General features: G+C 38.8%; 1 pseudogene; it reads left to right on the top strand.

The window, feature by feature from the left end:
- The first annotated feature begins 545 nt into the window (after positions 1–545).
- Positions 546–20,759, top strand: part of LOC149229028 (uncharacterized protein At1g01500-like) — a 137,599-nt pseudogene continuing 117,385 nt past the window's right edge.

The following is a 20,759-nucleotide window of genomic DNA, read 5'->3' as shown; positions in this document are numbered from 1 at the left end:
TATCAATAAGCTCTGTCATGATGGGAATAGGCTCCTCCAGCCACAAGTACCTATCATGCACTAGGAAAAGTAGTTACTTGATGACAAATATCATGATTGGTGCCCGGTGAAAGTGGAGAATCCATATTAAGTGGAGTAGCCCAAACTCCTCCACCCCGTGCAGCCATTTCCGTGGCTGTAGCGCTATAACTAACCCCTCCTTGCTTTGTTTCATGAGTTGGCTAGTCTCCAAATGTGGGAACATTCCATTGTCCATGAGGTCCCAATCTTCAAATTTCATTGTGGGCACGCGACCCAGGACTAAACCCTCAAACAGAATTCCTTCTGGGAGGAGTGGGGTTTCAAGTGTGCTCTTAACAACATCCAAATCCTTTGGCATTTTTGCTACAGTGTGCACTGGCTGAATATCTTACTCCATTTCTTCATCTGGTTCAATCTCTTCTATGAAGGCCCGGAGCTCCTCCTCAATATCATCTGTCTCAAGATTAACCGTCTTGCCCTTGCCTTCCATACACAGTTTACCAAACCATGGATTTCGCAGAGACATGCGAACTAGTCCTGTTGCTTGTGGATCCTTTTTGGGCCTCGGCGTTTGGGGTGATTTAGGAATTTCTGGTGCATCCCCCACTGGCGACGTAGTGATCTACATAGCTCCCTTGGCTGTCGACCTCACTCTGTTCAGGAAGTCCTGTGTCTCTTTCGACAATGTCTTAAACATTGAACTTTCTCTCAAAGACTCTAAATTTGTAAGGTCCATACCCAATTGATAGTGCACCAACTGAATTCTCTAAACACCAAGGGTTGTTCAGTGGATAACTACCTGTGATTTATAGGCATTTTTGAATTAAATTTCAACCATTCCCCCCTCATTCGGCTCATTAGTTTGAGATTGGCGGTAGATCATCCAAAATCTAGTTCTGACTTGCTGTATTAATTTCCCGCTACCCACTCCTCGTTGTCTTAACATGGACATATTGTCATGAACAGTGACACCAACGGTCACTTCCAAACCTACCCACATGGCAGCATAGCCCCCCCATGTGCGGGCGCGACCCCTGTGACATACTGATCTTGTGCAGAACCTCCTTATTGCGTCGTTCCCATACAAACTCTTTTATAGTCCCGCACTCTCTTTCAATTACTTGGAGCGTTAAGATTGTGCTCTCTACGGATAGTCAGGTGGTTACACCACTTGTGCGAGGCTTCAATGCACCTTCCATCCCAGTCCACGGGCACTCCTCAATTTCCCTCATGATATTCAGCGCCACATGTTCTTCCTTATGCAGTGTGTTCCCCTGGTTACTTTGTCTGGTAATGTGTGGTCGCAGCCATGGTAGTAGAGCCACAAATTCTCAGCGAAAATCTTCTAATGCAGTATTTTTTCGGCCCATATCTTATCCTATCATTCTTAGTTTATTGACACGGCATGCTTGCACAGATTCTGTTTCCAGTTCATTGATTTCTGTATCCATTGACACACTTTTCTTCCTCAATTGTATCTGATCTTTAAGTTTGCGAAACTTAAGGTCCCCCTGTCGAATGGCTTCCTAAATCTGCATATGTTCAACCTCACGTGGCTGCATAATTCCTTTTTCCTAGTCCCTACATATTTTTCCAACTATGTGAGGATTCCTTCCTCCCAAAACTATGGCCTCAACTCTGCTCGTCATCTTCGGGATCGTCTCCGTGCTTAGATTCTTGTACATTGCCCTAGAGGCCCATCGGGCCGCTGGTATGCGTAGGTCTCAATCAATTCATCTAACATGGTGAACCTTGTTTAGGATCTTGCATACCTTCTTAAATTCTTCTATGTGGAATGTTTGTGGTGCGCATCGCTTTTCCTGCTACTGCGTCTAGTTTCGATTTTTGATCCTTAGTTTGGGGTGTGCTTATGTGGACTGCACAGCACACGTCTGCACCCAACGACATAGGTGGGCACGCAAGCTACTTTTTCTTGGTTTCCCAGCTCTCATTTGATGTTGGGGGCTTCCAAACCATAGGCGCATCCACCTCCTACATTTGTGCCAATTTACAACGGTCTCCTGATGTGTACTCCACCATCATGTGTGTGTTGCGCGCAGTGCCCATTCCAACGCACCGTATCGTTGCTGTTCCAGTACTACGCTTTCAAATTTTTCCAGGAATTCATCCACCACTGTCACTCCATCATATGTTAGCAGTTCCCTTGCCTCTGTCGTTACACAATGCAGTGATCTAATCATCATGTTGCAATTTAGCATTGTCACTTCATGCAACCAATTCTGTCAATGCTCTACTTCTTCATGTGAATTCGAAGTACATGAGCTGTCGTGCTCCCACAAGATTCTCCCATCTACAGTCGAATTCACCTGATCTTGGTCTCATGCTGTTATCTGGTAAATACAATCCAGCTCATCGTCGCTTTCATCGTTGTGCACTGGTTCAGTGTAGCGCACTCCTTTTCTGGGTCTAGCGGGACTACTACGCGTAGTGATTTTTTTTCGAATATCATCTTCCACTTCTTTAGGTTGATGACTCCATTCATATCAGTGGCCCAGTCTATTCCCAACAATGCAGGATAGGGATTGTTTTCATCAACAATCTACATTACTTCAAAATCCATCTGTGTGCTCGCGCCTTGAATATCAACTATTACCCCCTGTAACCTCCCCATGGGAAAAATATTTTGTTGGTTTTCCATTCATAATTGAATAAGGGACCACTGCAACGCGGGCCTACCCATGCGTTCCCATGTTTTCTTAGGTAAAACATAAGCATTCGACCCCAGGTCTAGGATTACCTGATCCATCTCGTACTCACCAATCTGCGTTGTCAAATCTCATTTCCCTCCCAGTGGGCAATGCATGCTTTCCCAGTTTCTAGACTACGCGCGGTTCTCTTGACCTTGCGCTCCTGGTGATCTTCTCCTTTAGTCCATTAACTACCTTGTTATTGTGCAGTAGTTTCATGCATGTCTCCAGAAAGATAGTAAGAATTTAAGGATCCATTCCTGGCTCTGGCTAATCCTTACTACCTAAAGTGGAGGCCTCCATGAAGCTCTTCTTAGCTTCCATGAATGTCTCCTTTGCACATTCTAGGTCAAAATTAGGTTCCTTCGTGGGAGCCTTGCAAACCCATGTATCTTCCTCTGGCTTCTTCCCCTTATCCTCCCCTGTGGTCACGCCACTTTTGAGCATCATGTTCACATTCAGGTCTTCTTCACACAGTTCAAACCTCATCATTTGGATATTCTAGGTCAGAGGAGGCTAAAATACCCCTTTTTTCACGCATTTGTGTGATCAACATAGGACAATAAACTATCTCATGATCAAACTAAGCATAGTATGAATAGGATATCCTCGTCGGGTTAGTACAATCGCAGGCATAGTGCCCCGGTCCTCCGCAATTTTAACAAAATAACCATCCGCGACACCTTCCTGGTCCCATTCCTCCTCGTCCTCGACCTCGCCCCTGAAATCCGGGGTGCGCCATCTCCGCAGCTGGGTTGAGGGCTCGTGTTTTTGTCTGCACCCTATAGGCTGGGGTCTAATCCATCATTAGCTCATAGCTGCGACAAGTGCGCTCGTCGACCTACATAAATTACAAAACAACTACTGGGGAGTCTATGTATACTTCTGCAGCAAATGACAATTTTCCATCATGTGTTTTCCTCCTATCTGACAAATCACGCACCATAACGCGGGTGTCACACTCGACCCTACCTATGCCTCTGGTCACAATGACATTGGTCCCCCTCCTGCCAAGTAGTTCGCAAATACTAGACAGTGATCCTTGTCATGGCCCTGGCCTTTGCATTTTATGCACCATAATTCCTCGCGCGCCTCTGGATGTGGTGGCATATCTTGCTTCAAACTCTGCATTTCTAGGCATAGATTCTATAGTTGTGTGTGGATTTGTTCAACTCCCAACTCAGGGTCTTGTATTGGGGTCTCATGCAACTTCATCGCCATTTCCAACGCTTCGACCTGGGTGGAAATTTTCCGTTATGACAGCACCGTCCTCAAGTGTGGTGTCAGGGATGCCACAAACCATGCACAATGTTGGGCATCTGTTAGAGTCATATTAGCCTCACGGATCATACTCTTCAGCCGTTGATCCAGATCCCAAGGGGTCTCGCCTGGAAGCATCACGATCTCTTTAAACCCGATGATTGACTGTGTCTCTGATTTCAGTCGACTAAATTCTCTGTTCAATGCATTCTGGATCTCTACTATCCTTGTGTTTGGGTGGTCGTTAGAGCACTTGATATACCATGTCAATGCGCGATCCTGTAGTGCACTCACCAATGTAGCTTTATTGATGTTGTCATTTGTGACCCCTTACGCTTCCCACCCTGCTCTTACCATGAACAAGAACTGGTCTAGATCTTCATTCCCTACTCCTCTGAATATGGGTAGTTTGATCACGCTCACCATGCTGAACTGTGGGGGTGGTGGAGCTGGAGTAGGTGGAGATGGAGGTGAGGGAGGTGAAGTGGGTGGTGGCATGGGTGGAGGTAGTAACTGCAGAATGCACTGCCTTATCAAAATGACTACGCTTCTCAGAGAGGCCCGAGCGAGCTCTTCCTTGCTCTCTTGCGAAGGTGAAATTAAGGGACTGTTTTCTAAGTCTCCACTACCTTTGTAGATCTTTCCACTCCTCGTCATCCCAATTATGTATTCACATAACCCGCTTTTCACATAACAACATCTTAATCCAGGTATTCAAAGATTTAATATACTTACCTCGCGGTCCCTTGATAAAACTTCATTCTGCTTCGCTGTAGCTCATGTTCGTGTCTACCACGAACTCAGTGATGAATCCCCCTATTATCCGATCGAGCCAATGGTCCACAACTCGCATGATTTTATCTTCTGATGCCTCTAGTCAGCGCACTAATTCCAGAGTCCACACTATTGGTTGGTCAAGGGTACACCTTCCCTAGCTGTTGGCTAACCTCGTGATCCACTCATACAGTTTAGAAGGAAAGGCTGCAAATAAAATCTTGTGGATTTCCGTATACATGTAGCAATCCAGCCACTTTTTCTCAGATACTTGTGGAGTTATGTTTTCCTGTGTTGTGAACTCGTGAATCTTCTGGTCCAACCACTCTTCAATTTCCTTCTTTGTTGGGTTCCAGTGGCATGACATTAGACATCCCTTAGGTAGATCCCGGTCCTGACAATGGAACCATTTGTTGGCTATGAGGGGCCTGACCCAGGTTCAACAATGAGTTTAACCAAGCAAATCCTAGTACTACTAGCCCTTTCGGCAACAGTTCATGGAGCGCAGACTAAGGTCTCACCCAAAGTAGTATGGGAGGGTGCTAGAACTAGGTTTCTGCACCCTAGGGATGTCTTGATGAAGGTTCTGGAGGTTCGCGATCCTAACTTGTGTGCTGCACTGCCCTGCGCAGCTTTCTATCCTTCGCAACCCGTGCGCACCTTTGTATTATCCTGATCCCAATTCTTACTGTGCTATTATATTAGTGCTTTAACTTAGTTTGTGTGGGCCCAATATTCTTATTACTTATTCACTTTCAGATAAGTGTGCGTAACCAAAAACAATATAAATGCATAAAGATAACTAGAACATAGAAATACAGATCTACAAATAGATGCACAATATGTCGAATCAACTTAGCTTTATTAATAATCCTTTTCAAGTTCAGTTCAATACAGACCCGACTCCTCCCTGCACACTTAGCTGCAGGGGTCTGCGCACTCAGCTGCGGACTCTACTAGTCCTCTACACACTCAGCTGTAGAGCCTCTTCCTACCTCTACGACCCCATACACTTCAGATCCACTTCTATCCTTTAACCATGCCTTCACATCTATCTATTACTTGCTTTCCCAAAAAACTATCTTTACGCTTAGAGCCTCACTCTATTTATACAATCCCATGGTCCGCGGACCATGGGTAAGCCAACAAAACTTTATATTAAATTACATTATTTTAGGGTCGACAACCCTATGACTCATCCTAAACTTTCACGCTCCGCGTCCGCATTTCGCGGAGTCTTTACATCACATTGACCAAAACTCGGGCTTTAAGCTCCAAAACCCTGCTGTGGGGGATCCACTTCCCAACATAACTCCTTGTAATAATCATCTAATCTAATCAACTTATCATTCAAACCTACTAACCCTGGTAATCCTTTCTAATTTAAAACATTAAATTTTGAATGAAATCCCTTGACAGAAATGTCGAGGGTTTGACACTTAGTTTCTAATTGATTGATCAAATTCCTTTTTTTGTAATACCTTTTTGATCTCCAAGATGGTAGTTGCTATGTCAGATATGTTTATTTCTTCTAATTCCTCTTTGGCCTTTGAATTTAAAACCTTGATCATATCTATGGCTTCTGCTGGCTTGGTCTTCAAGGCTACTTTTTGTTCTTCAATCACTGCTCTGCACCTAGTAATGAGTTCCTGCTGCTAAAAACTAATCTATATTGATGGCCATACATATGTCATGGATTGACTGATTTTTGTCCAAATATTTTTCTTAGAATGAGACAAAGTGTATGCCATGAAACACTCAATCTCCAACTTCTAGATTTTAAGTTCCAATTTGTGAGTCTTCTGCATTTCTTCCAGATACTTGGAATCATTTTTCACTTTCTACAATTCTAGACTTTGGAATTTCTGAAGTAGTTTCTAGTTTTCCAGCTTCTGAATTGATAGTTCCTGTGCTAATCTGGTTGGGTCAGCTACTGTTTATGTAGGCTCAATGGCTGTAGATGACGAACTAGGCTCTGTACCTGCAACTGATATTGGGATTGCTATAATGGGTGCCATGGCAAGTTGTGATGTTTCCTTCTCCTTCAGTAGCTCTTCAATCTGCTCTTCCATTTTCTTCAACTATATATTATGCTCAATGATAAGCTTGAGCATATCCTCCTTTTGTTGTTTAGTTTTTGCCATATCCTTGGTCAGAGGATCTTTTGTTGAAGGTAACTTCAGTTGTTTCTTCAATGCAGCAATGTCTTCATCTTTCTTCTTAATAAGTAGGTCTGCAGCTTTTACCTCCTTGGGATAATATCCCACCTTAATCACAAAAGCCTCTAGTGATTTTATTCTGTTGTCTTTAGCTAGAGAGGAGATATTTTCCAACTTAAGTTGGGAATGAACATTTGATAGAGTAGTTCTAAGTTTAGAAAGAGACATGGTTGTGGTTGTCATAGTAGAAAATAGCATCTCACCAGTTTGTATGTGCATGTCCATCTGGTCAATTGGATGGATTTGACTAGTGTCAAATAAAAACATAGTCTTCTTGTAATCAGATGGTGATTTAGGAAATGGAATCTGGGCTTGTAAGAAATCCATTTTCATTATTGCCTTCTCACTGTCAAAAGAATAAAGTAGCTTATGTTGGGAGGTTGAAGTTTGCTTCCAAAACTAATTGTACACATTGGACATTAAAGCCTCATTTTTCTTCTTAATTTCGAGGAACCTTGAAAATATCTTTGAATCATCTGAAGTGCTAGTCCCTATTGATAGAATAATTTCTAGAGCCTCTCTAGAATGTGAAGTTGTAGGATGAGTAGTTGAAGCACTAACTGTGGGAGGAGTGGCTGAAGTACTAACTCCTGCTGATGTAGACACTTCTAGTTCTCCAAGATTAATGATCAGTGGTGGAGTCTCTTTTGGTGATGTGATCAAGCTGACTTTAGGCTTGTTTTGATGAAAAATGAATCCTTTTAGCACATCTTTAGTGGATGAAGTTTTCTCTCTCAGCCTCTTTTGTTGCTTGTTCTGAGAAGCTAGAGTTTGTTCAGTAGGAGTAGGCACAACTTGCTCATCTGCTTCTTGGAGTCCCATCAATCCATGTTGCTTGATTCATAAATTTTTCAATTTCTGGCCTTAAAGTATGGTTATAAGGATTCATTTTGAAACTCACACTTAAAGCAAAAATGATGCCAAAAGGATCATAGGACCAGGTGAAATTGGGCTGGAAATTCATATTTTTCAATAATGCATCTGCCTCAATACCAGTTGATCTGCTGTTGCAAATAAATGACCTAATTGTGCTTTAAGGTTCAACTAAGACTTTCTTTTACCTTATACAAAATGTAGCTCATCCATGTGAATCATCTGCTTGATATATTCTAGAGAAAATATCCTCAAAGGAACATACTTGGACAGCTTGTATGGTGCAAGCTCACGTCCATATATTTTGATCTTAGTGTAGTTCTGGTATAAATACTAGTCACCAATTTTGGTTTTTTCACTTAGGTGTAGGATCCTCTTAATTTCATTCCCAATCCTAGGCTCTGTTTGACTATTAAGGAGCTGTACCATTAGATGTATAAATGAATCCACAAATTATGCAAATGATGAGGTGGTAGAAGTTTCCCTGACCATTTTTATCCAGTGAATCACTGATTGATTCACTCCTTGTTCATCATGCTTGCTGAGTTTGATTGGTAACAAATCACCTTGTTGAAAAAGAAGCATGTGGAAAATTACAGAGCTATAATTGAACACTCCCTGCACAGTGAAGTTCATGAATTGTTCATGTATATTATCAGCCAAGGATTAGCTGTAATTATACATGAATGCTGGTTATTGGTATTTATTAAATATAGATAAGAAACCAAGGATAACCTCATTAATAGACTGGTCATCAGGGTATCCTAATAGATAGGAAAGTAAGGAAATGTAATGTTTAGGGGCTTCAGGAAACATGGTAGATGAATAAGATGGATTTATGTTAGGCAATTTTGCATCCTCAAGCAAAAGCATTTCGAATATTTGGGCTCTCTATGGGAAAGTTAACTTATGATACAAATCCATAAGTGTTGTTGGTGAAAATTGAGTCAGGGAGTCAATTTGAGGAATGAAGAGCATTTGATTTATGGTTTGAGTTGAAATGGTTATCAGAATGTCTCCATTCTAAGCCATGAATGCCCTTTTCAGAGGATCATACTTGGCTTGACACCAGGAAATAAGGTCAGGGAATTCATGTGTCTTTGGAAAACTATAAAAAGGTAGTATGGATTCCCAAAACCTAATCGGATCTTGTTAGTAGAGATACTTCTGTTTAAGCCACAAGTGTAGTTCATAAAAATCAAACTCACAGTTGGCCTCTACAACTTTGAATAATGAATCAACAATCGGAATATGGTCAAGGTCAAGCTGAGTCGGTGTGACAGTAATTTCCTCTATAGTTTTCTACTTGGATTTTTATTTAGGGGCCATGGTGGAAGACAGGAAGAAAAATGGTTATAAGTGACAGACTGAGCAGTAGACCAGAAGTTCTCCAACACTACAAACCTGCAAAAAATTGAAAATGATCAAAACAAAGTGACAAAGAAGTTGTTTTTGTTTTATTTATAAGATGCGGTAAGGGGTAACAGTTTTGTTAATAACTGTAGCAACTTTAAATGCAAGGGAGTGGGACTGCAATAGATGGATACAATGGGTATGTCAAATGAGGGGATAAGCGTGTAAGGAGGTAACAGATGGGAGGAATAAGCAACGGAAGGTGAGGTGTCAGCTCGGGATTAGTGGAGAGATAACGGCCTTGGCGGGGTGAAAGAGCCGTTGGCCGAGAAAACCATGAGTGGTTTGGGGGGGGTAGGGAGTTGTTTGTGGTTTTGGCAGAGTGATGTGGGGGCAACATGTAAGGTCAGGGAGTCCGCCATGGAAATAGCTTTTTGGACCCCCCCATCGCGTTAATGTGAAATAGTGGAGGGGGGTGTGAAATCTCTCCCCATCATTGATCTGGGCGGGGAGTAGATAAGTCGTCGGATCATGCATCCTTTTTACGAAAGACGACAAGACCTTTTGTTGTTTATTGATTTGGGTAAAATCAAACTTGCGTGTTATAATATAATTGAAATGCCAAAGTTTATAATCAAAGAATTAATCCTTATTAAAGAATTGATTATATATTAACACAATTTGGCATTTTTCTAATGTGCCGCATTTGGACTAACAACCTTTGCATTTATAATAATGTGAAATTCAAGCCTTTATTTCTTTTTGCTTCCCTAACATTTTTTATTTTAATTTTTCCTTCTTTATTTAGGGCAGCTAACTCCTCTCATTTTATTGATATGGATGCCTATAAAATATTAAATTGTGTTAACATTTTAATTTTTCTTTTCTTTTGCATCCATATCCTAACTTAACATTTTAAAATTATTTTTTTACTAATATACTAAATTATCAAAACCAAATTATGTTACAACATGCACTTCCTGGACTTTCATACTTATTAATTGAAACAATCCTTGGTATAGAGTATATTCTTCTGCAATGTTATTTGAGGTAATGCCTAATCCTTCCACCTTTATCTCTACATTTGATACATAAGATAAGATAATTTTATTAATGCTCAACACATTACCACATGTAGGTCAGTACAATATACACTGTGGGAGTGCAAAGGTCACTCCTATATAGGAATTGGATTTAGACCATGGATCCCACTGTCTAACAGTCTTTCTACTACTATAAGTAGAGATCACCTGAATTGTTAAGACTATGACTATCATACAATATTATAAAAGCATTATCAGATTGACCTCAAAAAATTCTTGGTTTTTGCTTGGGGTGCTTGAGCTGCTCCACAAGGGCCTCATCTTGACCTCCTTTATATTGTTGGTTGAATTTCTCTGTTTCGTTCAACACTAATAACTCAATTTTCATTTCCTTAGAGATATCGAACTTGCTTGAGATGAAGTGCTCCAAATGAATTTGACTGGCTTCTATTTATAGGTTTCAAGGGAGGTTGAATTGATGTCCTTCAGCTGAATTGATATCTCTTAGGTCGAATTGATGTGGAGGATACATAAATTAGATTTGACTCAATACTTAAACTTTTTACATGATTCAAAAGCCCATGAAGGGTCTCTTTAAAATTACAATGACTCTATTAGCTCAGAATAAATCCTAGAAGTCCTCAATGGGGAATTTGACCTAAAACATGGCAAACCAAGCATGAAACCAGTTGTAAGGGTGACCTTGAAATCATTTAATGGCATAACAGATTTGGTTTGAGGCTCCCCACATTTAAAGAGGTACATGTGTTTGCTTTATCTTATAATTCATTGTCTTAGATTTTTTGGTAATTGAAGTCAAATATATGCATGTTGTACATTTGTTCCTCCCCAGAAATATTTGGTCATCATTCTCTCATTTCTACATATAGAAATTTGTTTGTGCTTGAAATTATGGTGCTTTCAATTTGTATTTGCATGAGAGGTGTATCATATATTACTGATTTCTAGTACCTTGATTTGATCTACTTGTTGATGCTGATTCCGCTACCTCTAGTTAGAAAATAAGAATTTTTGATTTCCTTGTTGAGCTACAATGACTACTGCTGGTATAACTTATAGTTATCCTTTCTGGTTACTGCCATGATGACAATGTAATATCTCAATAGAACTATAAAATATACAAGAGAAAACAAGATAAATATTTTTGGCTAATCAGAGATACCTCTGTACCAAGCATGCATGCCTTCTTTTTAGAATATGAAAGCCAATATTACAATATTCAAAATATACATTCATACAGGAATGGTCCTATGAGTAATTGTCACATCATATAATTTAAAATTTACACTGACATGAAATGGAAGCTAAAACACATAATTAATCTAATTGGGTTATCTTACAAAGAAAAGTTGATAAATCACACACCACATACTTGTAACAAAATTATAAATACAATTATATAAGTTGAGGTTACCTGATCCAAAGTTGTGTCTTCTCCCCTAGAATAATGTGCTTCTTTTCCTCATATGTCACTCTGAAAAAAATGTCTTATTGATGCTCATCTTCTTGTGAATTTCACGATTTGACATGATTTTAATATGTTTGGATATGGAATTTTTAGTCAACTTGATATTTGCTAATCATGTGACTTGCAATTGGATGGTTGTAGATATTGACTATGATATCTATTGTTGATGATATTAATTATCTCGAGAAGATAGAGACATATTATATTGTTAATGATCCATATGTTTTTCTGCCTGTTGGAAGGTATTTTCTTGTTCCTTGCATGTTGGATTATTAGAAACTTCCAGTTACATTTTGGTGTGTTTGCATGTCGTTCAGATCATTGTAAGGAATTTTCTAATATGGATATAAATAAGATCACAACCAAAATTTATACATATGACATCATCTCTATACTGTGCTTGGTGTGCAGATCATTGGATTTAATCATTATTCCATTGGTAATCTATTCTTCAAACATACTTTTCTAGAACCTTAAATTGGGAGTTTTTGTTGTCGATAATATTTTTTTTTTTTGTTGACATTCCTTCAAAGATGAGTGGTGAAGAGGAAACTCAAGGTAGCTCAATGAGGCCTCTATGGTTTGTAGGTTTTCTATGGGTTGAGATAATGATATGCAACTGGTGGTTCAGGGGGGTCAAAATATTGCAGTGTATTGAGAGCATTCATAGCTAATATTTCAAGTGTGTAGATCCTCTCATACCAACTAACCAAAGTTAGGTTAATTATAGTGAAAAACAGGAGCCAAACTAAGTAACAAATTTGGGTTAGGGGTCTTTGTGCATGCGCTGTAGAAGCTGATTGTGTGTGAGGCATATGAATGAAAGGTTGTGGTTTAAGCAGTTTTGCTTCTTGTGGTTTTGTTTGGGAATAAATTTGTTCCATATATAAGAGGTACTTGTCAACCAGTTGGATAAGTTGTTGAACCCTTAAAACATGATATAAGTTTCTTGTTTTATTAATAATAGGTTTGGTCATGGTGAACACGCCAAAGGTTGTGAGGTTCATTCTAGTGGATGGAGAGGACAATGATAGTTATTCTTGGCTGAGGAAGAGAATATTAGACTCATATTCTTTGGTAAGAGCTATACACAACAAGGGTGCACTGACAAATGCATTTATGTCTTTCGATGCCATCGTCAACTACATTTTCTCCTTAATGGCTTGTTGTGTTGGTTAGTTGGTGCTGGAGCACAATATGACGGAGAAAATCGTGGATGGTATTCATCGGTGTGAAGGATGTCATGATGCCATGGGCCCTACGATCCTTTTTCTCTACTTATCTGCTAGTGTAGATTGTTGGCTTGCATGAGGGTGGCCATGGTTGAGGCTTTGCGATAATTTTGGTTCCTATCAAATATGCTCTGGGTTATTCCATGGTAGCCTTGTTCCATTTTCATCATGGTTATATGTTGGAGTTTCAACCTGTTTTGTAATGGTTTGATGCCTATTTTTGGACATTTTAGAGATGCACCCTTTTCTAAGGGTTCTTTTATCTAGGCCTACACGCCTAGTTTGCTAGATTGATAAGTGGTTTCTCGTTGTTTGGGAATTTGACAGAGGCACCCTTTTCGAAGGGTTCCTTTATGTAGGCTTGCATGTCATGTTTCTCTATGAGGTTTCTTTGATGGGCCTCATGAATGCCCTGTAACTTGTTATCAACCATATGTATGTTGGGGGTTATTCTATCACATATGCTATATGCATGATTATGTAAACATTTTTTTATTTTAATCTACTAAAATAGGAATTATTTTATTAGAATGATGTATTGAGAAGGGTAATTTAGTGAAAGGATTTTAGGAGGTGTTTATCAATGTCTATTGAAATTAGGCTTATTCTTTAGTATCCCACAAACACATATGCTATAGGTTGATTAAGTGGAAACTCAATGCCATGAGCCCATCTTCATCTATTACATGATGTGTGTTAGAAATCCTCATCTAGGTGTGTCATATGATGTGCCTATCAATGAAGTGTGTTTTAATCTATCACATAATGTGTGTGTTTGTGTCTTCATCTTGATTAGACACATTATATGTGCACTCAAAACTATTTATCCATCCATAAGTGAAGCCCTTAACATGCCACATGCCCAAGGTAAACCAATTTCTATGCACTAACCAAAATTGACAATCCAATTAAACGTTTTTCATTATATTAGAGAACCAAAATAAGCAAGCAACATAGGGAAATGAATTTGGACTATAACAAGATCTAGATGCAAATCTTTATACAATATGAATCCAAATAAATGCTTCTATAAATCTTCTGAATTTGAAGTGAGAATTCAAAACAATGTTTCTATGTCAAATTTCAAGCCAGTTGTCATCCATGTTGGATGCCATTATTTCTCAATGATTAGACTGAGGTCATGTTTTTCATGCATACACAATATATCCTTGGTCATATTCCAAATTCTCAAAAATTCCATGTGATTTTCCTTGTTAGCTCCAATTGGCTTCATAAACTTTGGAAATGGGACACATGTAAAATCTAGAATTGCACATGTTACATTGTTCATTAGTTGACATGCAACCTGGATAGATTAACTAATTTGATAAGGAGGATTTTACATTGCACAAAGGATGATAATGTCTGGTGGAAGTAATGCAAGTTTCAAGAATCTAGGAAGCAACACAAGTTTCAATAAGCTAGGCATTCCCTTAGTAGGAATGACACATAGATGAGAAGCAATTCTAAGGTAGAGTGGTCAAGGCTTATTCTCAGATGGGACAATTACATTTCAAAAAAAAATTATGGATCAAGTCCATACAATTCCCTTAACTAGAATGAGCCTTAGAGTGGTCAAGGCTTCTTCTTAAATGGGACAATTACATTTCAATTTTTTTTATAGATCAAGTCCATACAATTCCCTTAACTAGAATGAGCCTTTTCCATTTGTTGGGATGTCATATTAACCCATGTGAAGCAAGATGGAATTAAATTTCATTGAAAAATTAATGTTATGAACACTCTCACTCACCCCCTTCTCGTGCCTCCTTCCATCAACCCCCACCCTCACTCTCCACCCACCTGCTCCTCACCCCACCTTCCCCAACCCCACCCCTTAGCGCTGGTAATTTGAAATGAGCATAAATTTTTCTTTTGAAGTCCTTTGTTATTGTTTTTTTTCTTGTATTTTTTGTTTTTGTTTTATGCACTATTGTGGTTGATTTAAGCATATTTCACTATATTCAACTTGATTTGTTATACCATTTATGGAAAATCGTCTTTAATATTTGTATCATAAATTTCAAAGATACATAACTATTGCATTTGAGCACCAATGTGGATGCCATTTTTTTTAAATGGAATAATTTTTCAAGAAATTAATGTTATGCTATCAAATTATATGTTTAAATTCATTTTACTTGTAGGTTGTAATATTCTCAATCCAAATAAGATCATAATTACAAGTATCAATTACCCCCCTAGTAAATATCATTAGACTTAGTATGCACACTCATAAAAATGTCAATGTATAATGACATATAGTGTTCTTGTTAAGAAGTTAACATTCTAGATATAATGTGGAAGAAATTGAAAATTAAGCACCAACCAAATTTGAACCCACCAATATACAAATACCTCTACACCCTAATAGTTTTATTCAAGATTTTCTCTTAAATTTTAAAACCATTATATTATTACTTAGCCATTACACTCTTACTTCTATATTGTACAATTGATAAGAATGAAGATTACTATTTTTTTTAATGTTCTTCCTATCGTTGAACATGCTGCATTTTTGTATCCCTGTTTACTATGCTCTTCGCGGGAAATTAATTATTAATTTGTTTTTTTTTTTTATTCAGGATTTTATCCAAGCATTTAAATTCTGATTGGAGATTTTGTTCAAGGGTTTCTAACATGACTGGAGGCTTTACAGGTGGAGAAAATCCCTGATGCCTTGATCACAATGCATGGGCATGTTCTGTGAAACAATAATATTTGCATATTCAGGCACCAGGTTGGGTGGTTCTAGATCCAATCCAAACGGTCAACAGTTTGATAATGAAGGGATTAGCGTGGATGGGTTCGTTTGCACACATTACAAAAGAGCGAGCACAAAAAGCACAAAAAACACTTATTGTTCATTGAAGGTTGAAAGTCGAATCCTTTAATTTTGCCTTTCCTAGGTATGTGATATCTTGACCTTCGAATTCACTTCAAGTAGGCTTCTTATGACATACTTTTATCAATAGACCTACCATCCCTCAGACATAAATTCAAATAGGCTATAGCTTAAGGAGAACTAATAGACCTGTTGGTGTTTCGATGAAGACATAGATAGTGGGAATGAAGATCTCTTTCTCTTGGGTCCATAAACATAAACACTATGGGATAGGGTGGATGAACTTTGTGAACCACTAAAATCGAATAAGGTATTTCCCAGCACTCACTTTCAGCATTATCTATTATGATACTAGAGGAATTGTTTTATCCTGGATGAGATTTTAGGAGATCTCAGAGTTTCTGATTTTTCTCTACTATATTGGTAGTGGAGCCAAATATTTAAACCTCTTCTGGATTTTCTCCAATATTATAAGGCCACTTGTTGGGTTTCATCAAGAGGTATACTCACCAGGAAAACCTCATCATACTACTATGCTTCTGAATAAATGAAACATCAAACCCTCTTTCCTTTAATGCAGGTTTCCCCTGAGGTTTGTTTGGCATACACAAAGTGACCTCATTCCTAATCTGTAGGTTTGATCTGTTGTTGAATGTTAGTTCTGTTGTTTTAATTTCAAATTTAGAACTAAAAACAACTGCTTATCATTTGCTTCATGTGCATTGGTTTCCTTTATAGTGTTTGTGAATGAACATGGAAATTTTTGTAAAGTTTATGTTAAATTCATGAGAAAAATAGCATGAAAGTAAAGTTTTGAACAACAAAAAACAAACGTATATCAAACCATCAAAATGAATACTTAACACAATGTTTTGATGAAGGACTTAACCCTTCCTAGGCTACATCTCCTTGGTCCATCTTCCATGGCTTGGGGCTCTGTATTAGCTCAAAATGGAAAAAGTGTTGTTTATAATTCTCTACTACTCCTGAAACCTGCTTCAATGTGCTCAAAATATCAAAATCATCTAGGAATGCCTTTTCCTGATCCCAATTTGGTCAAATTTTGCAAACGTTATGGAAAAATCAATTTCTCCTTGGAATTCTCCACTAAAACTGGAGAAAATCCAATTAACTCCACTAAATTTGGAGTTACCACCGAATTTGGGGGGACCGCAAAACTTTCCACTGAACTAAACTCTGCATTAATTAGTGGATAAGTCATATTAATTAGGCGTCATCGTGATTAGCGCTTATGGCACATTTTTGGCTAACTGTTAACCGATGGTTTAGTGGTCGTGTTCACATGTGAGCGATAAGGGTTGCGGTTACCATTAACTATTTGCCTGTGGTTTTATGGTAACAGTTGCATGGGAGGGGGTTGGCCCGCAGGGCTTACTCCCTCCTCCCCCCAGTCGCCAAGTAATTAAACATTAAATATATGTTATGACCATATACTATTAAGTCACAACACAGTGGTATAGTGGTAAGTCACATGGTTTGTTCAGGTGAATTCGTGGGTTCAACTACACTGACCTACCCATAAATTTTGTTAAAGCGCACTAATAATGCCAACCTTTGGGGAGGGACACGTGGCAGCCTTCAAGCTTGCCACATGTACCCTTCTCATTGGTCCATCCTTTGAACAATAGAATCGAGCCAAATCACCACACCTGCAGACCAACCACAATGCACCACTTGGAAAAAATTGGTTGACTGTTGACCACCTTTGACCCTGCCCAGTCACCTTCCATGTCAGCAGTAAGGACTGCTGACTGTGCAGTGACTATTTTTTTTTTCAAAATTCCATTGTTTGGCATGCAAACATAACATGATATATTCCTCATATGAACTTGGTTTTGGGTGAAAAGAGTTGCGTTGGGATCATATCGCCGAGACGGGAGCGATCGTTTAGGTTTTGAGAGATTTTGAGCACTTTGATTTTTGAGATAAATAATCATGGCATGATCATTCCTCCCCACTGGAAGCCTTTTAGATCCCAAAAGATACTATAAATTGTTCAGCATGTGAGGGTACAGCTCCCTCACCTTCTTGATCTACATCCATTTGGCCTTAGAAGGATTTTTTCCTTTCAATCCCACTTGAAGGTATTCGACATTCCCTCTCTTAGAGGTTCTGGTTCTTCTATCAAGTATGAGATCTTGCTAAAGTTCATCAAGATTTTCTGGCGAGAAATCATCTATTGATGGCAGCTGAACATGCTCTCCTTGATCATCAATCAAAGGAGGCTCAAACAATCTCAAATTCTCAACTTTAACAACAGAGTATATTTGCATATAAGGAGGCAAATCTAGCTTAAATGCATTGTTACCAATCTTTTCTAGAATCTTAAAAGGGCCATAAAGGATTGGCTTAAGTTTTTTACCTTCCCCTTGAAGTCTCCCTTTTCTAATATATAACCAAACTTCGTCTCCAACTTGAAATTTATGATTGACATGGTGTTTTTCATGCCTTGCCTTGTAGTGCTTTGGCTCTTTTCTAGTTGTTCTTGCACTGTGTGATATATCAACTGAATTTCCTAAATTAATTTCCTTGCCTTATCGATGTCGCTATGACCATCGATGGTGACATCTTTGTCAAAGATGAAGTCCAATGGTGATCTTGGCAAGTACCCAAAACATGCCTCAAATGGCGATGTGTTTGTGGAAGAATTCTTTGCCCTGTTGTTTGCATGTTGTATGTAATGCAGCTGTTCATCCCACAACTTGGGATTTTTTCTGCAATATCCTCTAAGAAGATGAATGACTGTCTTGTTGACCACCTTGGTTTGTCCATATATTTGTAGATGAAAGGTTGCACTCTTCTTCAACTTAGTGTCCATCATGTCCCAAAAATTTGACCAAAAATTCCCAACAAATCGAGAATCTTGATCTCTTATAATGGATGTAGGAAGACCAAAATGAGCCCAAATGTTTTGAAAGAAAAGATGAGATGTTTGTTCATCTGTAATTTGATTTTTACATGGTGTTAGAATACACATCTTGTTGAACCTGTCTACAACTACATACAAGTAATCATGACCTTTCTTTGACAATGGAAGACCTCCTACAAAATCCATTGAGATACTCTCCCATGGACGTGAAGGTACCGGAAGTGGAGTGTACAATCCTAGTTTCCTATTGCTAGGCTTACTTGTTGCACACAAAGAACATCCTTTAATGAAGCAAGATACATTATCAAACATGTGTGGCCGATAACAATACCTTTGGAGGTTCTCTACTGTCTTGCCTACACCAAAGTTTCCAACAATCAATGAAGTGTGCACCTCCCTTATGATATTGTTTCTTTCTCCCCGTGGAATACATAACTTGCCCAAGCGATACAACAAATTGTTATGTACATGGTAATCTAACTCTTCAATTTTTTTTCCTTGCCTCAAGCTTGCATATACATCTTGAAAGTCATTATCATATGCATCTTGCTCAATGTAAGTTTCATGTAAAATAGAATTGTGTTTGAGTATAATAGATGAATTTACAATAGGCATAGAAATCATATCAGCTACCTTATTGTAGATTCCCTTTTTGTATTTGATAACCAAATGAAATTGTTGTAGAAAACCCATCCATATGAAGTGTTTTGATTGCTACAAATTTGTTTGTGTCTGTAAAAACTTCAATGGTTGATGTTTGGTATGGATAATGGTCTCCTTCCCCATCAAGTAGTGTTTCCATTTTTTAACACTTTGTGTTACACAGTAATTTTTCACTGCCTTCACCCCAGTCCTACTGCGTCATGTGTCCAAGTAAAACATGCTCATGATGAACAAATGCTCTCTTATGTTGCCAATTGACCCACTTTTCCTAAGTTTTCTGCCTCATCGTGAGAATGAACTTAATATACGCAACGATCAATGGTCATAAACAGTCCAGTCACGCCTCCATCACGAAAGTACATCTGATTCCCATGATGGTCAGATTTCATGCTCCAGCGCGAGGCTATCTGCTATCTTTAGCGAAGGTTTGACTGATTACATTTCCTACTAGCGATGTCAGCACTAAAACTTAGTTATAAACTCGTGATGATCCAGATTGGGCGAATTCATTCTAATAGTCGGCCTTCTGGATGTCTCTGGACTTGGTTGTTGGGTTAGTTTGGGTTGTCCTCCTTCCTCTGGCATGGTAGTTCTATCTTTTGTGCTGCTTGCTTTGAGGATAAGCTCCCTCTCCCTCATTTCATGGAGACTCCTTCTCCTATAAAACCACTCACCATTGCTATCATTTGCTAGTTCTTTTGGTTGTACAGTGCTGCTGCTACTTTTGAGTTTGATAGATAGTTGATGTGAGTGTGACAAGTGTGTGATTGCTTTATAGTTTGCAAGAAGGTGTGGAGTGCCCTTAATCTTGTGTAAATCTTGTGGATGAGAGAGAGAGATATATATATTGCTATTTGGGAGACCCATATTTGAGATTGAATGCTTGAAGAAACACACTAGTTGGACCCTCTGAGAAGGCTTGCGACATCAAGACTCGGTTGTAAGCTTTCTCTTATTTTATTATTAATACAATCAATGATGATTTCCTATGTCTTGTATGTAATTTACTTGATATCTCATGACTTCTTGACTTTGTGAGTAAATAAATCAGTGTTGTTTCCCAGTTACGTGCTTTGTTGTTGTCTTGTGTTGCTTCAGATCAATTACTCTTTAAGGAGAAGGAAACAGAAGCTAGAGTAGTGCAACGGAACTTCATCAAACATCGGTTTGAGGTAGGCCTCCAATGATGACTGTTTAAGGGAATTAATTGTTGTTTTGTCCTTGCTGTGGCTAGACCCACTCTAGGGCTAGAGGGGTTGCCTCTGTCTGCAGAGGGAACACTTTCCTACATCACAAGGTGGCGACTCCACTGGGGAGTCCTTTGTATGTTACTTCTCTGGTTTTCTCTTGATTTGATTTTGATTTTGTGTCTTTTGAATTTTGGGGGTT

The sequence above is a fragment of the Pinus tabuliformis genome, chromosome J, assembly GCF_031772625.1.
Source record: "Pinus tabuliformis cultivar Carrire ecotype Pingquan chromosome J, CPIR1, whole genome shotgun sequence".
NCBI lineage: Eukaryota > Viridiplantae > Streptophyta > Pinopsida > Pinales > Pinaceae > Pinus > Pinus tabuliformis.
The sequence above is the reverse complement of the archived record's forward strand: the minus strand, read 5'-3'. Positions and strand labels throughout refer to the sequence as shown.